This window comes from Manis pentadactyla, chromosome 9 (assembly GCF_030020395.1).
Source record: "Manis pentadactyla isolate mManPen7 chromosome 9, mManPen7.hap1, whole genome shotgun sequence".
Taxonomy (NCBI): Eukaryota; Metazoa; Chordata; class Mammalia; order Pholidota; family Manidae; genus Manis; species Manis pentadactyla.
In genome coordinates, this window is record NC_080027.1 from 76,566,606 (window position 1) to 76,580,500 (window position 13,895).

Sequence of the window (13,895 nt, forward strand, 5' to 3'; positions counted from 1 at the left end):
GGCTGAAAATAAATTCACTGAAAAAGACAGTCACCATCTCAGTTAACCCAGCTTACTCACTGAGAGAGTTCCTTTGGGCATGAGACCCAGAACTGCAGACATGCAGAGAGATAGTTCCCTCTTACTCCCACCTAAGGACACTGCAATACCTTTTCAAGTAACTGTTGCAATTGCTTCTTAACATCCTTGAGAGTACTGGTGAATGTACTTGACTTGTCAGCATTCCCAAGAGACACTGATACTATTTATGATTGCTTAGTCAATGACTTCATGACCTAAAGGAAGTGAGCTTGTAAGCAACTGTCTTATACAATTGTCTAGTTTTTCAGTCTTCTTCAGAAGTATGCCTTTCTCACCAAGTCACTCATTAAATTGGTTTTAATTTCCAATTTTTTGGCCTTCGATGACTATTGAGAAGAATCCTAAGCAATGTAAATGTCTTGAACCTAACAGGCTCCTGAATTCTATCATATTGTCAGGATCATGTAATTTTTAACAAATACCTAAGTTTCAGTCTGATATCAGTTAAATATCTCAGATAAATCTGTCTGGGGGCCACCTATGATGTCATTCCTTTCTCTGTAGACAGAAGTAGGATTAAGTCTCAATTTTCTGCCAACAAATTTTTGCCCATTCTATGGCAGTTTTGAGAAGGGCTCAATAAATGGCAATAGCATAAGGCTTCTGGTTCTGGCCATAGGAGAATGTCTTGCATCAGATTAATCTTCCTGCCAAAATAATTATAAAGCTGGACAAAACATATAAAGCAAACTCTTGAAGGACTCGGAGAGCACCCAGTGCAGGCAGGATCTGAATGACTGTGACCCCTGAGAGAAAGTATGAGGCAGGCTTCACATTCATCCTAGTTTTTCCCAAATCACTAGTTGGTGTGTGGGTGGGAGGGAGTGGGTGACAGCAGAAACAGCAGTCTTAGGGGGCTGAGATCAGAGGTGAAGCCTGCCAGAGGAGCTGGAACTTGAAGGGAGGATGATGAAGAGGACTAAATGAGAAATCTGGATTCAAGTTCCCCTCAAGTTGGTGGCTGACTCACAAGCAGTAAGAACTCCAGAGAACGAGCAGAAAATAGCAGCTGGGGAGCTAAAGAACTAAACAGATTTCAGCTGCTACATAACGTTGAGGAGCCGAGGGTCAAGGCTCCCTGAGGTTGAGGGCTTTCACAAACATCCCAGGCTCTTGGTTGAGAAGCCACACGCTAGGAGTAAGAGCCATGCTCCAGTAGCAAGTCAGTAGACTTAAACACAACTATATCAGTCTTGGTATTAAATGTAAATAGACTAAATGTGCCAATGAAAAGACTAAGATGGATTAAAATATAACAACATGCTGTTTATAAGAGACACTAATATTGGGACACAGAAAGATTGAAAATAAAGGAATGGAAAACCATGTAAACACTAGCAAAAGAGGTTTGGTGTTGCTAATTCATAGTCATGCAAATTTCATAATGATAAGAGGTTAATTTGAAAGGAAGACGTAAATAATAACACATAATTTATCGTTTATTGGTTGTCAAGTATGTACCAAGCACTAGGTGTTTCGTAGTCACTGTTTTGAGATATCTTATGAGTAATTGTATGAAGTAAATTTTATCATCCCCATTAGATGAGGAAATTGAAGCTTGGCGAGATTGGGCAATTTGCTAAGGTCACACAACTAGAAAATGATAGAGACAAGACTCAAATCTAGCTCTGTCTGATGTTTTGCCAAAGAGTTTCTAATCATTGCTCTGCCTTTTCAGCTCTATACAGCCTATGATATATTTGTTTAGACCAGTTGGAGAGGGCCTCCGAGGGCAAAAGAGTGTTTTAACCTAAGGGGAGGATATTTTGTGGGGACTGCTGGACTCTGAACTGGAAACCCTTCAGGATAAAGGTCCTAAAATAATCTGTCTCTTCCCCCACCTCACACACACACACACACACACACACACACACACACACACACACACACACACAAACAAACACACTTTAATGTGAACATTCTGCTCTTCTATATGCATGATCCCCAAAAGGTATAGAGACCTCTGGGTTCATGGAATGCTACAGCCTGACTTTGAATTTCTCAGTCCAAATTCTCAAGAATCTGGTCTACTTCAAGAATCATGTGTCCATCCCTGTTTCAATTGGCTGCTGCAAAGAAGTGCCATCTCATGTGGCTTCGGATTTAACTCTTGTTAAATCCTTCTCTTGGAGAGGAGGGCTCAGTGGTTCTCAGGGGAAAGGACACTCATCTAATTCAGACTGAATCTGTGCAATATATGGGTGGATGGGAACCTGAGCACAAAAACCCCAAGATGAAGATAGGCCTTCCCAAGCCACCACTATCTCTGGTCTTCACATAAAATGCAAAGATGCCAGGAGGGGAGGAAAGGTAGCAGGCTCTCGCAGAAGGATCTAAGGATCCCCAGCAAAGAGCAGAGGACAAATGGACCCATCATCAGGGTGGGGAGGGGAGTTTTGAGGAAACCAGTATTTCCAAAAGTGGAGCTGAAGGCTCCTCTGCCCTTAAGCTAGGAGGGGGGCACTTTCTCTCAGGGAGCAATGCCATCAACTCTCCTCCTCTCACTACCTGGGCAGGTGCAACTGGAAAAGCCTATGGAGAAAACAGGCTGAAGTTTTGGGCATAAAATGCATGGCAATGGACAGCCAGGATGATGTAGGGACCTCTATTTATCTTCCAAGTTTCTGGGACCCCCATGGATAATTCTACAGCAAGTAATTGTAACACTTAATACTTATTCAGGGCTTGTTATGGCCAGGTGCTAGTGTAATCCTTACTCTTTCTGTATCATCTCATTTAAAACCTGGGTACGTAAACACTATTATTCACATTTCACACAAAAAGAAGCTGAGGCATAGGGTAAATAAACATGTGCAAGGCCAGAGAGCCAGGAAGTGGCAACATCAGAATGTGAACCCAGGTAGTTTAGCTATAAAGGCCTTGCTTTTAAGCACGTGGTAAACTTTCCCAGTCTTTGGAAATGTAATCTGAATTACCAAACCGAAATAGTCATTAAGAAAAGCAAGAGCAGGCTGGCGGTCCCTTACAGCCCTCAGTTTCCCACAGGGAAGTTGCTCCATTTGAGGGAAAGTCCCTTTGTGAGGCTCCCACCAGTGTGTGAGAGCTGCCTGAGGCTCAGCCCCTGAAACCTGCCACCAGAGAGCCAGTGAGCTTGTGGTAGAGAGCCAACTCCGCAGAGAGACCGGAGGCCATGGTTTACAGTTTAAATCTCTCTCTTCTGCATCCTGCTGCCACTGCAGTCAGTCAGACCTTCTTTCATATCCAGTGAAACTAGCTGGGTGACCTTGGACAAGCTACTTAACCCCTCTTTTCTTCTGCTAAATGCAGCTAATTATGCCTTACCTTGTAAAATTAAAGAAAAAAATATATGTGCGCACACACACACACATACTTACAAAGGCACACATATACACACATACATATAGCATAGAAAATGTTTAAGCTATCTTTGGGTTTGTAAAATCATGTGTTCATAGCAGCATTATGTGTAATAGCCCCAAACTGGAAACAATATAAACATCCATTGACTAATGGTAGATAAAAAGAGGTATATCCACACAGTAAAGTTCCATATTAGCAATAAACAAGGAACAAACTATGATCACAATGGTACATCATGGACCGACATCAAAAATGTTATGCTAAGTGAAAAAGCCAGACATAGGAGACTATATATTGTATAATTCCATTTATGTGAAGTGTCCAGAAAAGGCAAATTTATAGAAACATAGGGTAGATTAGTGGTTGCCTGGGGTGGAGGTTGCCAGGTGGGGGAGATTAACTATAAATGGGCATCGGGGACATTATTTCAGGGACGAAAATGCTCTAAAACTGGTTTATGAAAATGGTGGCACCAATGGTAAAGTTATTAAAAGCCCATTGAAGGGTACACCTGAAATTGCATTTTTTTCTTCTTTTATTGCAGTAACATATACATAAAATTTGCTATTTAAATCATTTTTAGGAGTATAGTTGAATGGTATTAAATGCATTCACTTTGTTGGGCAAGCATCACCACTGTCCATCTCCAGAACGTTTTCATCTTCCTCATCTGAATCGTTGTACTCATGAAGCAATTACTCTTCTCCATTCCTCAGTCCCCACAGCTCCTGGCAGTCACCATTCTACTTTCTATCTCTATGAATTTGACTTTTCTACGTACCTCACGTAAGTGGAATCATACAATATTTGTCCTTCTGTGAGTGGCTTAATTCACTTAATGTCTTCAAGGTTCATCTGTGTTGTAGCGTGTGTCAAAATTTCCTTCCTTTTTAAAGCTGGAACATATTCCATTTTATGTATATACCACATTTTGTTTATCCATTCATCCACTGGTGGACATTTGTGTTGTTTCCACCTTTTGGTTATTGTGAATAATGATGTGAATATTGGTGTATCAATATCTTGAAATTGGTGTATCTTTTATGAGATAAAAAACATTATGTCAAAAAAGTTATTTAAAAATAAAACGAAGTATTTTTTCAAAATTTAAAGAGCCAATAAATTGTAGATGCTGTTACTGTCAGCTTAAAGTATGGTATATTTTTGATCAGAGAAGTTTTTAAAAGTCAAATTAACTTAATTTAAAATGACATGTTCTCATTTAAAAAAAGGAAAAACACAGAAAAGTACAAAGAAAAGACACTTCTGTAATCTCAGAGATAACCACTGAATGATAACTTTACAAAAATTATTACATTTTAATTTTACTTGAAACTAGAAGGAACTGAACTGAAATAAAGAGGTTGCTGAACTTCAGATGTTTACCTACAACAGAGCTAGTCATCCCCAAACTATCCTTCGAAAGGAAAAAGAAGTTACTAAGAAATACTGAGGCTAGGTTGGGACACATGGTTTTTCTACTGGAGTTCTTGATGGTCAAGTTTAATCCCAGAGGCAGACAACAGTTACATAAAAATCAGAGTATATTTCTGATGTTTAAACAAATAAGGTGCATGAAATTTTAGATTAAAAACAAAAGAACAAAGTTGAAAACCTAAGCAAACTTCTAGGGTAAAGTTCTAAGAGAGGTTATTAAGGAATTGGTTTGTAAGCCAGAGAGCTACAAAGATGATAAATCAGTTATTGAAAAAGTAGGAAGAAATGATTGTAGCTAGTGTCTAAAATATTTCCAAGGAGGTTATATGTAAGTCCTGAATATCAGTTAGTTTTCTCCTCCCTCTGAATTAACTGGTTGTTTTTGAACACATCTGTTCCAGCATGAATTTTCTCACCAAGAGGTGTAGCATCCACACATTTCCTTCCTTCACTCTAAAAAAGAATTATTTGAAACTTGGAGGAAATAAGGCAAAAAGTTGGGTTTCATGTCCTTTCAAAGTCATACTGGGGATCTATTTAGCCAGTTCACCCAAGTATTATTTAATTTTCTAGGAGAATGTATCTGTGTTTGACTTTGCTATGTATTATTTGATTACAGCCATACCTCATATTTTTCTGTCTAGTAGGAAAGATAACCCCAAAGGTTATGGTTTTATTATTCTGCAGGACATTAACCAGTTTCTTTTGTAACCTAGCAATCTTTTTTCAACATGCTTTTTTGTTTTGGAAATGCTTTTCCTGGTGTATTATATAAACTTTTTTCTCAAATGCATTTGGAATCAACATTACAGTTCCATCATAAACTTATGAGCTGAATAAAACCTTTGACATGTACCCATTCTAAATCGGAATGAAAGCCATGATTTCACCATTTTAACTATTATACTTCGATATAGCTGTTAGGACTCAGTTTATACTCATTCCTCCCATCTGCTGTGCTTTTCTTAGTGTTTGCTCAAGTTACCTGGAAGCCTATTTAGAATGCAGATTCCCCAGCCTTGACTCTCAGAGACTAACTGGGGAAGGGAGGGTTAGCAAGGGGCCTAATGATATGCATGTTAATAAGCACCTCAGGAGATTCTGAGGCTAGTGGTCCTCAGACCAGACACCTTGAAGAACTGGGTGGGATATTGGTCCTAATGCCAACTTGGTTCTCATTGCTCGGAGTGGACAAACAGAGCTTGGGTTAAACGTCGAGACCTTGGGATGGACAGGAGTTCGACAGTCTGTTTTCCTAAACCTGAAATGGCATTTCAACCTGAAATGGCAGTTGATCTCAGATGTCCACCCACCCACTGGCAGTATCATAATGGGGGCAACCAGGAATCTGTGTGTGTGTATGTTGAACTTTGAGAAACTACTCATATTCTTTGTTGACCTTACAAAGATGGCAGTTTTGTATGGTTTAACCTAATAATTCCTCAAGTGTTTCTAATTTGAAACTAATCTGGCAACCAATTTGTGAGTATGACAGTCGGAACGTGGAACTTCCAGTATCTTGGGAGGAAGTACTTTTGTTTTCATCAGACTTAAAAGCAAAAATTTAAGGACTCTCTTCCCAGAAAAATGCATGAAGCCCAACTTTTTGCACACAATCTCGGGGATTTACGGACGCTTTCAAAGCCCAGGACTCCAGGTTAATCCTATTTCATAAATTTTTTCCTGAAGGCTGCGTTCTTTAGGGATGGAGCTTTGCTGCCCCCTACCGCTATATGCGTCTTCATCTGGGTTTGCTCTATTCATGCTTATCTTCCAGTTCGAGTTTTGTAGGAGCGTGAACAAGCCGTCATCTCATACCAACTGACAGAGTAGTCCCATTCTAGGCAGGAATGGGGACGACAGACAGGTATATGTCACACACTGCACTGAATTGTTAGTACGGGGTATGGGGAAATCTTGTTAATTGATGGAACAATAAGCATTGTGTAGGCTGAAGCGCACCCTTGGGGGTTATCAAATTCTGATTATAAGGAAGCTCTTTTACAACACTTGTAGGTAACTGAGAGCAATGCAAAATAATCTTTGTTTCTAGAAATGCAAATTACGTCCTGTGGGGAGAGGTTCACTTAACTGCTCACTCCCACCAAGGAAAAAGCGAGTTTTGCCTCCATTTGGACCTTTATTTAAATATTCCTTGTCAGTGTCTCTCTCTTTGGATTATACTTTGAACAGATTGTAACATCTGCCTGGTCTCCTCATTAAAAGTTAAATAAAATCTTTAACATGTGCTCTTTAGATATCTGTATGAGAGCCATAATCTGAGTTTTTTGAACATTATCCTTTAACAAAGGCCAGGATCATATTAGATATTTCTGAATCCCATCTAAGATGGAAGGCCTAGCTCTTTGCTTGAAAGCTCAGTCTGAGACACTCCATGTTCCCAGTAACTCTTTGAGATGTTAAGAAGAAATATACCTCTCTTCTATTCACCCAATTCAAAAAGGTAATGTAAGATAAATTCTAGCCGGAATAAGCAGGCAAAGAGAGGCAACAAAGGGCCAGGTACTTTATTTAAATACCCCCGGGTGATGTTCTCGCGGCCTGGGTACTACAAGCCGGAGAAGTCACGCCCAGTTAGGGAGGTGGGGCGTTTATAAGGGATTAGGAGGGGGAGGGGTGGGCAAGCTATTTTAGGGGGGTGTTGAGAGGTATGATTGGCTAAAGGTGACATAATAGTCAACTAGAAACTTTTTTCCTTCCAAGAGGGAGGAGGCTGACATCCGGGTCTTGGCACATAAGCATGGAATTCAGGGAGAGCTGTCTCCTTTCCATATACAGCACAGACTTTGGGGTCTGGTCTGTTCTCCCCCTATGGCATCTCTCTGTTTTGTTTGCATGTACTTGTTTTTCCTTTCCCCAGCCTAACAGGTAACACCCTACCCCATCAGGCGAAATATGGCAAAACAAAACAAAACAATGAACAAGAGTTTGTAAATCTGGATTTTGTTTTCCTAAAGCTTAAGTCCACAGAACAATTTAGAGGAGCCATGGAGCAGGAGAGGACCCACGGAACAGGAGAGGACCCACATCTTGGAGAAATAGAGTGGAGATGGGGCTTTCCTTCCGTAAACGATGAGATTACTTAGGCTGTGGGAAGGAGAGATTGGCAGAAGCATCAAGACCAGGCCTTGAAAGGGAGGCTGGAGGAGAGGGATGGACTGCAGCCCAGATTACATGGAACAAGAGCAAGTCAGGGCTGGGAGGGCCCAATTTACCACTGTGAACACCTGACTGTGAGAGACCGTGACAGGGTGGGAGGGTGAGAGGGAGAGAGGGACAGGGGGATGAAGGACGGAAGGAGGGAGAAAGAATGAATTTGGCCTCTAGCCTCTTGGGCTATTTTAAATCTAGATCTTGACTCAAGAGGCAAACTTCATTCTGATAAACTCATTTGTGTTCTGGGCTTACATTTTTAAAGTTAAAAAAGAACATAAAATACCAGATTGCATCAGATGTAAAAAAAGCAAGTGTTTCATAAACCTTCCATTTCAGTTGAATCGGTATACATATTATTTAGTCATCTCTATCATGTAATTTACTGTGGATCATGAGCAAAAAAAAAAAGACTGCAAAACACTCTAAAGACATAGCAGCTCTACTAGCCTAGTTGTATTCAGAAAGTTTTTCTTTCTTTCTTCTCCATGACTCCAAAGAAATATCACATTAGGTTTAAAATTTAATTTAATTTAAAAAATTTTACTTTTAGGCCCCTATCCTAAAGGGTTTAGTTTCCTTCTTTAAGTACTTTTGGTGGGACTTCGTCTATTTTATCTAGACAACTCAAGTTATATGACCCGCAATCTACTTTTCAGTGCGGTTTTATTATTTAGCTTTCAGGAGTAAAATTCTGTGAAGATCAGACTCACTGACTCAGTTTTAATATTATTAAAATGTACAAATCCTATCCAGACCATGCAAAATTTACTTTGATTATGCATCATTTCCCAACAAGATTGCAACTGTCACTTTACAAAGTAATTCTGCCTGTGCTGGTGCCCATACAGAAGTTTATTTTTACAATGTGACAACAGACATCCACAGGAATGGATTAGAAGCATCAAGAAGCTAACCCAAAATACAGGTGGAATGTTTGAAATAAATTATATGGCTTATTATGGGATTAATAACAGTATTTCACTTTCCAACTTTGATTTAAAAAATATGGTGGCATTTTGTACAGCATTTACATGCCTCACCAGCTGTTATGTTCCATTAGGAAACAGTTTATTTTAGCATAGACAAGGATTGGCCCATAGAAAGCTGTCTAAAAATGCTTTTAATTGTTGCATAGTAGAGGCAGCCATCACCAAAAAACTCATCAAGGAAGTTTGCTAACAAAGGAAAGGCCTTGAGCAGGGGAGAACTGGGAGAACCCAAGCTTCTCATTTATCTGCAGGGAATAATTGCTCATGCTGTTACCTGGTTTCATACTTTCTATTCACTTGTTTTTCTCATTGGACCTAAAGTGGTTACAGAAAAATTCTTCTCTCTTTGGGCCTAACTTCGTTTTGCAAAATGCAGTCTAAAAAGCTATAGGGAGAAACCACAGCCTAACGTAAACCAAGGACTAGAATGAATCCCCATTTACCATTTTCTGAAGGTGCAAGAAACTTTCTTTCATGTGTAAATGAGTGCCTGAAACCATTTTTTCTTCCTAATATAGGGAGTTGCAGTCTCCAAAGTAGAAGGTAAAGTAAAAATCAAAGCAGTCTAGCTATTTTAAAAATATCTGGATACACTTATATTTTAATATATATTTCATTTTAATTAAATTCCCTTTTTGTAAAGATATTGGTGCCCTATGTAGGCTGATAAGAGAATATCAACAACAGATGGGAGGTGGCAGAGCATATTAGTTTGACATTTGTTTTCTTCCAAATGAATATTCAATAAGGTATCATTCAAAGAACACTGTTTTGTTCATACTCTTGAAACCACCACCAAGACATGATCTAAAGTAAAAACTCCAGGTGCTTTTGTGAGATAAATGTGAACTTGCATTCTTAACCTGGCTTGAGAAAGAACGGGTCACACTTAGTAGGTAAGTAGAGCACCCTTCTCATCCCTTGGTATATCCTGTGGTCTGTGTCGATCTGATGGTACCTTCTTAGGCTGAGCTGTGGGCAGGAGCAAGTCTTGTTTTCTGCATTGTGTGTGGCAATGGTCAGAGGAGCAGTGAGGGTGTGTGCAGTGAATCAGGATAGTTCCTCTAAGCTCTTCCTTCCATACAACCTGCTTTTAAACTGAGCGCTGATTCTCAGGTTTTTTGTGATTAGTGTCTCCATCCTCCCATGCATTCACTCGCGCTGAGTCCAGATGAATTAGATTAGGAGAAAACTGCTCACAAATTCCATGGCAATCCTAAACAGCAGACTTTTTGGTAAGACACTTTGATTTTGCATGTGCTTCAATTTTTCAAAGGCAGATTTCACTCCATAGCCTGTCATATAGTTACAGAATTTAAGAGCCTCCTTGGATTCATAAAGTGTCTTTCTTAACAGATTCAAGCATTAATAAATGTTACCCATTTATTAATAATATTTAAATTTTGAATTCTAGTCTCTACTATACAGGTAGGTACACAGACACGAAGACAAAGAGAACTGATTTGTCCATGGTCAGTCAGGTGTAAAATCTAAATTTCACCTCCTAATTTAGTAGTGCACATGCGAAATTACACTGACTCTTCAGCCCTCTGGGAACATAATCCTGGAACCTCATGTAAGCAAAATGGGCCCAAAATTACATTTTCACCAGAGAAATTAACTGAATAATTTATCAAGTGTGAAAATAACATTAGAGTATTTTGCACAATTGATCAAGGACTTTCAAATAAATCCATTATAAAAAAATCCCTTCAGGCAAAATAAAATTAAAATTCAGTGTAACAGATTTACAAGTTTATAACTAGCTTAAAGTAAGGAATTACAATTTCAGCTGTAACTCAAATATCACAAGTTTCTCCTAAAGAATTTAAGACAACTTGATTAAAGCTGTTCCATTATTTTAACAGTGAGATTTGGGGGGGGGGGGGGGGGTGGATGGGATAAATGAGAACTTAAGCTTTCCAAGTAGTAAGGTTCAAATCCTCTGAAACTTACAGGAGGTTAAGAAAAATGAGAACTCTAAAGTAATTAACTCCTTGCTGGCACCAACCTTGAAGAAGTCTCATTAAAAGTTACATCTGTTAGGTGATAAAGCAAATTTAACAAAATATTATTTGTAGATTCTAGGTGGTGGATGTTCACTACACAATTCTTTCAACATTTTTGCATGTTTAAAAAACTTCGTAATAAAGTGCTTGGGGGAAAAAAGCAAGAAAAAGTAACAACTGTGCCTTACAACCTATAACTTACATGACTAAATTAATTACCAGAAATTGATCAGCTTCAATCAGTATTTTCATTAAATGATCACTATGGAATATCTGAGTGTTAACTATTAGCTAGGCACTGTGCTAAGTATAAGGTTTCAGCAGTAAACCGAACAGCATCCCTGTCTCTCAGATTTTACATTCTCCTGCGGGCTGCAGAGGACTATGATGGTGTTATATCCAGGACTGACAGCATTCCTTCTTGGAATACAGGAATTCATATGCCCTGCTTTCCAGTGGCACTTTCGCTTTTACCCTGAAATCTACCCGGGAGAAGGTTGGAACACATGCAGTCAGCAGAGACAAGGAAGCTCTGATGCCAGGACTCCCTTTCAGAGAAAAGGGCTGGAAGCAGCATGACAGCTGTCTTCAGTGACTGTCTGGGGGCGGGATGGCACCTGCACTCAGAGCTGCAAGTCCTGAGAGAACAGAAGGAGCCTCTCCTTTCCTCTCATCCTAAAGGCAGAGCTAGTGTCCTGCCAAGAAAGCACTTTGAGAAAAAGGAGCACCTATTTCCTCCTTCCACCTAGTGTTTTACTCATTTACAATTATTTTTCAGTCTTCTATAATTTTACAACAATTTGAATTTTTTTTGGTGGGGGAAGAAGCTTTTTAAAAATATTAAGGGCTTAGGTGACATCTAGCGAAACAACTAGGCAATCTCCTTGCAAGTGTTTGTCTTTGACTTAAGGTGAAAGCTGGAATTGAATGTTACAACCTGATTCATCTTAATTGATCTAATTAGACCATCTTCCTGGAAACTGCCTATTTGGAAGTGCCAACTTGATTCTATAGATGCAAGAAAAGCAACTGTGAAACTAACTACAGCTTATCATGGGAACCTGGGAATTAAAAAGTTTTATAATAGAAAAATACAACTATATATTGTCCATTTTTCATTTCCTTAAGGCATTGAATTGCTTAGGTTATTGAACTAGGCATCACAAAAAAAACCTAATCCTTTTTATATAAAACAATGAGTAGAATTTAACTGAAGCAAGCCAAGAGAAGAGCAGCAGTAACTGAATAAAAGAAAAGTACTTCAATGTCTTAAATTAGAAAAGCCTCTGTAATAATTAAAAATGTTTTCTAAAAAAAGAGACTTGAGGATTCTCTGGATAAAGAAATGACAAGTAACTGTTCTTCCTTAAGGGGAATGAATGTATTTTAATTGCATGCATAATTCATAATTCATGCTCTTGGTTTATCTAAGCCTTACTAGTATAAAAATAGTAATGGAAAAAATAATTTTACACCTATCACAAAATAAATTATTAGAGATGATCCAACATCTCCATATTAGTCCATCATTAGAGGAAAAAACTCACCTTTCATTCTATTTCACTTAACTCATCCCCAAAATAAAAATTGAATTATATTGTAATACAGCCAGAAACTATCACTGCTGCAACAGCCAAAGGACAGTACAAAACTACCAAACTACAAATCAATATCCTGACTTGTTTCACAACAGCAAAACTTGCAGCAAGTTTCATGCAACATTGGCTTGGACATCTCTAGGCAAAGAGGAAGCAATTTTGCTATGTTCAAGAATGATGTAAAAATAAATATGTTAAAAGGTTAATAGCAAATACATGGCTCAAATATTTATAAGCCAACTGGGTAAACCTAGCATGTTTCAGAGAGGGACAGAGAAGATTTGAAAAAGAGAAGCTTTCTAGGTAACACTTGATTCTGTGAAGTCTTAACAAAAGCTTCTATTTGGAATGACAGTCGTTGACCATTACCTTTATTCCATATTCAGAATGACCAGTATAAAATAAATGGCTGGTTCATTACAAAATGCCTATATTGGGGGTTAAAAAAATTGCTTATTTGAATTAAGATGAGCCCAGCTGATGGATACTGAATTGCATTAAAGTATTCTGTCAGCAAAAAATAAGGCAAAGCAATTTTCTACTGGCAAAATCCTTCAGTAAATATTGTCACTGCTCTGCTGGTCAGGACTTAAATTTCTTAAAACAGAATCTTATGCTTGGAGTGGACCCTAGAAACATCTGATCCAACTCATTTTTACACATGGAAACCTGGAGCTAGAAGTTGAAGTTAGGCAAAAAACTGTTTTTGTTTGGATTAAGACTCCTGAGTTAGTAGAAAAAAATAACATAACCAAAGCAGGAAATGACTCGCCTTAGTACTTAATGCACAGCCATGCTTTTAATAGAAATTGACTAGGAAGCTTTTAAATAGCATTTCCTTTTCTGCTGGGGTTGAATGCTTTGTGGCAACATTTAATTTTTTTCTCTGATAAATGTACATGCTTACTGTAGAAAGTGTAAAGCCTATTAAGAAAGCACAAATAAGTCATCAAAAATAGTTTAGTATATTTCCTTTAGTCTTTTTCTATTCAATAAAAATAACTACCATTTACTTTTTAAATAGATCCTGACAATTACTCATTGAAGAACAATCTCAGCAACAGCAGCACTGCTGGGTTCCCTACCTAGAGCTGGTGCTGCAGTGACCCTTTCTCATGAGCTGGAAAGCATAGTCGCTAAGAGACACAAATTGCTAGGGAACAAACTGTGAACTAGTAATGAGCAGGTGGTGCTGGGGACAGGACCTCCATGTGACCTTTACTTTCACTTTATAACATAAACCCTCCAGAGCTGGAGCTGGA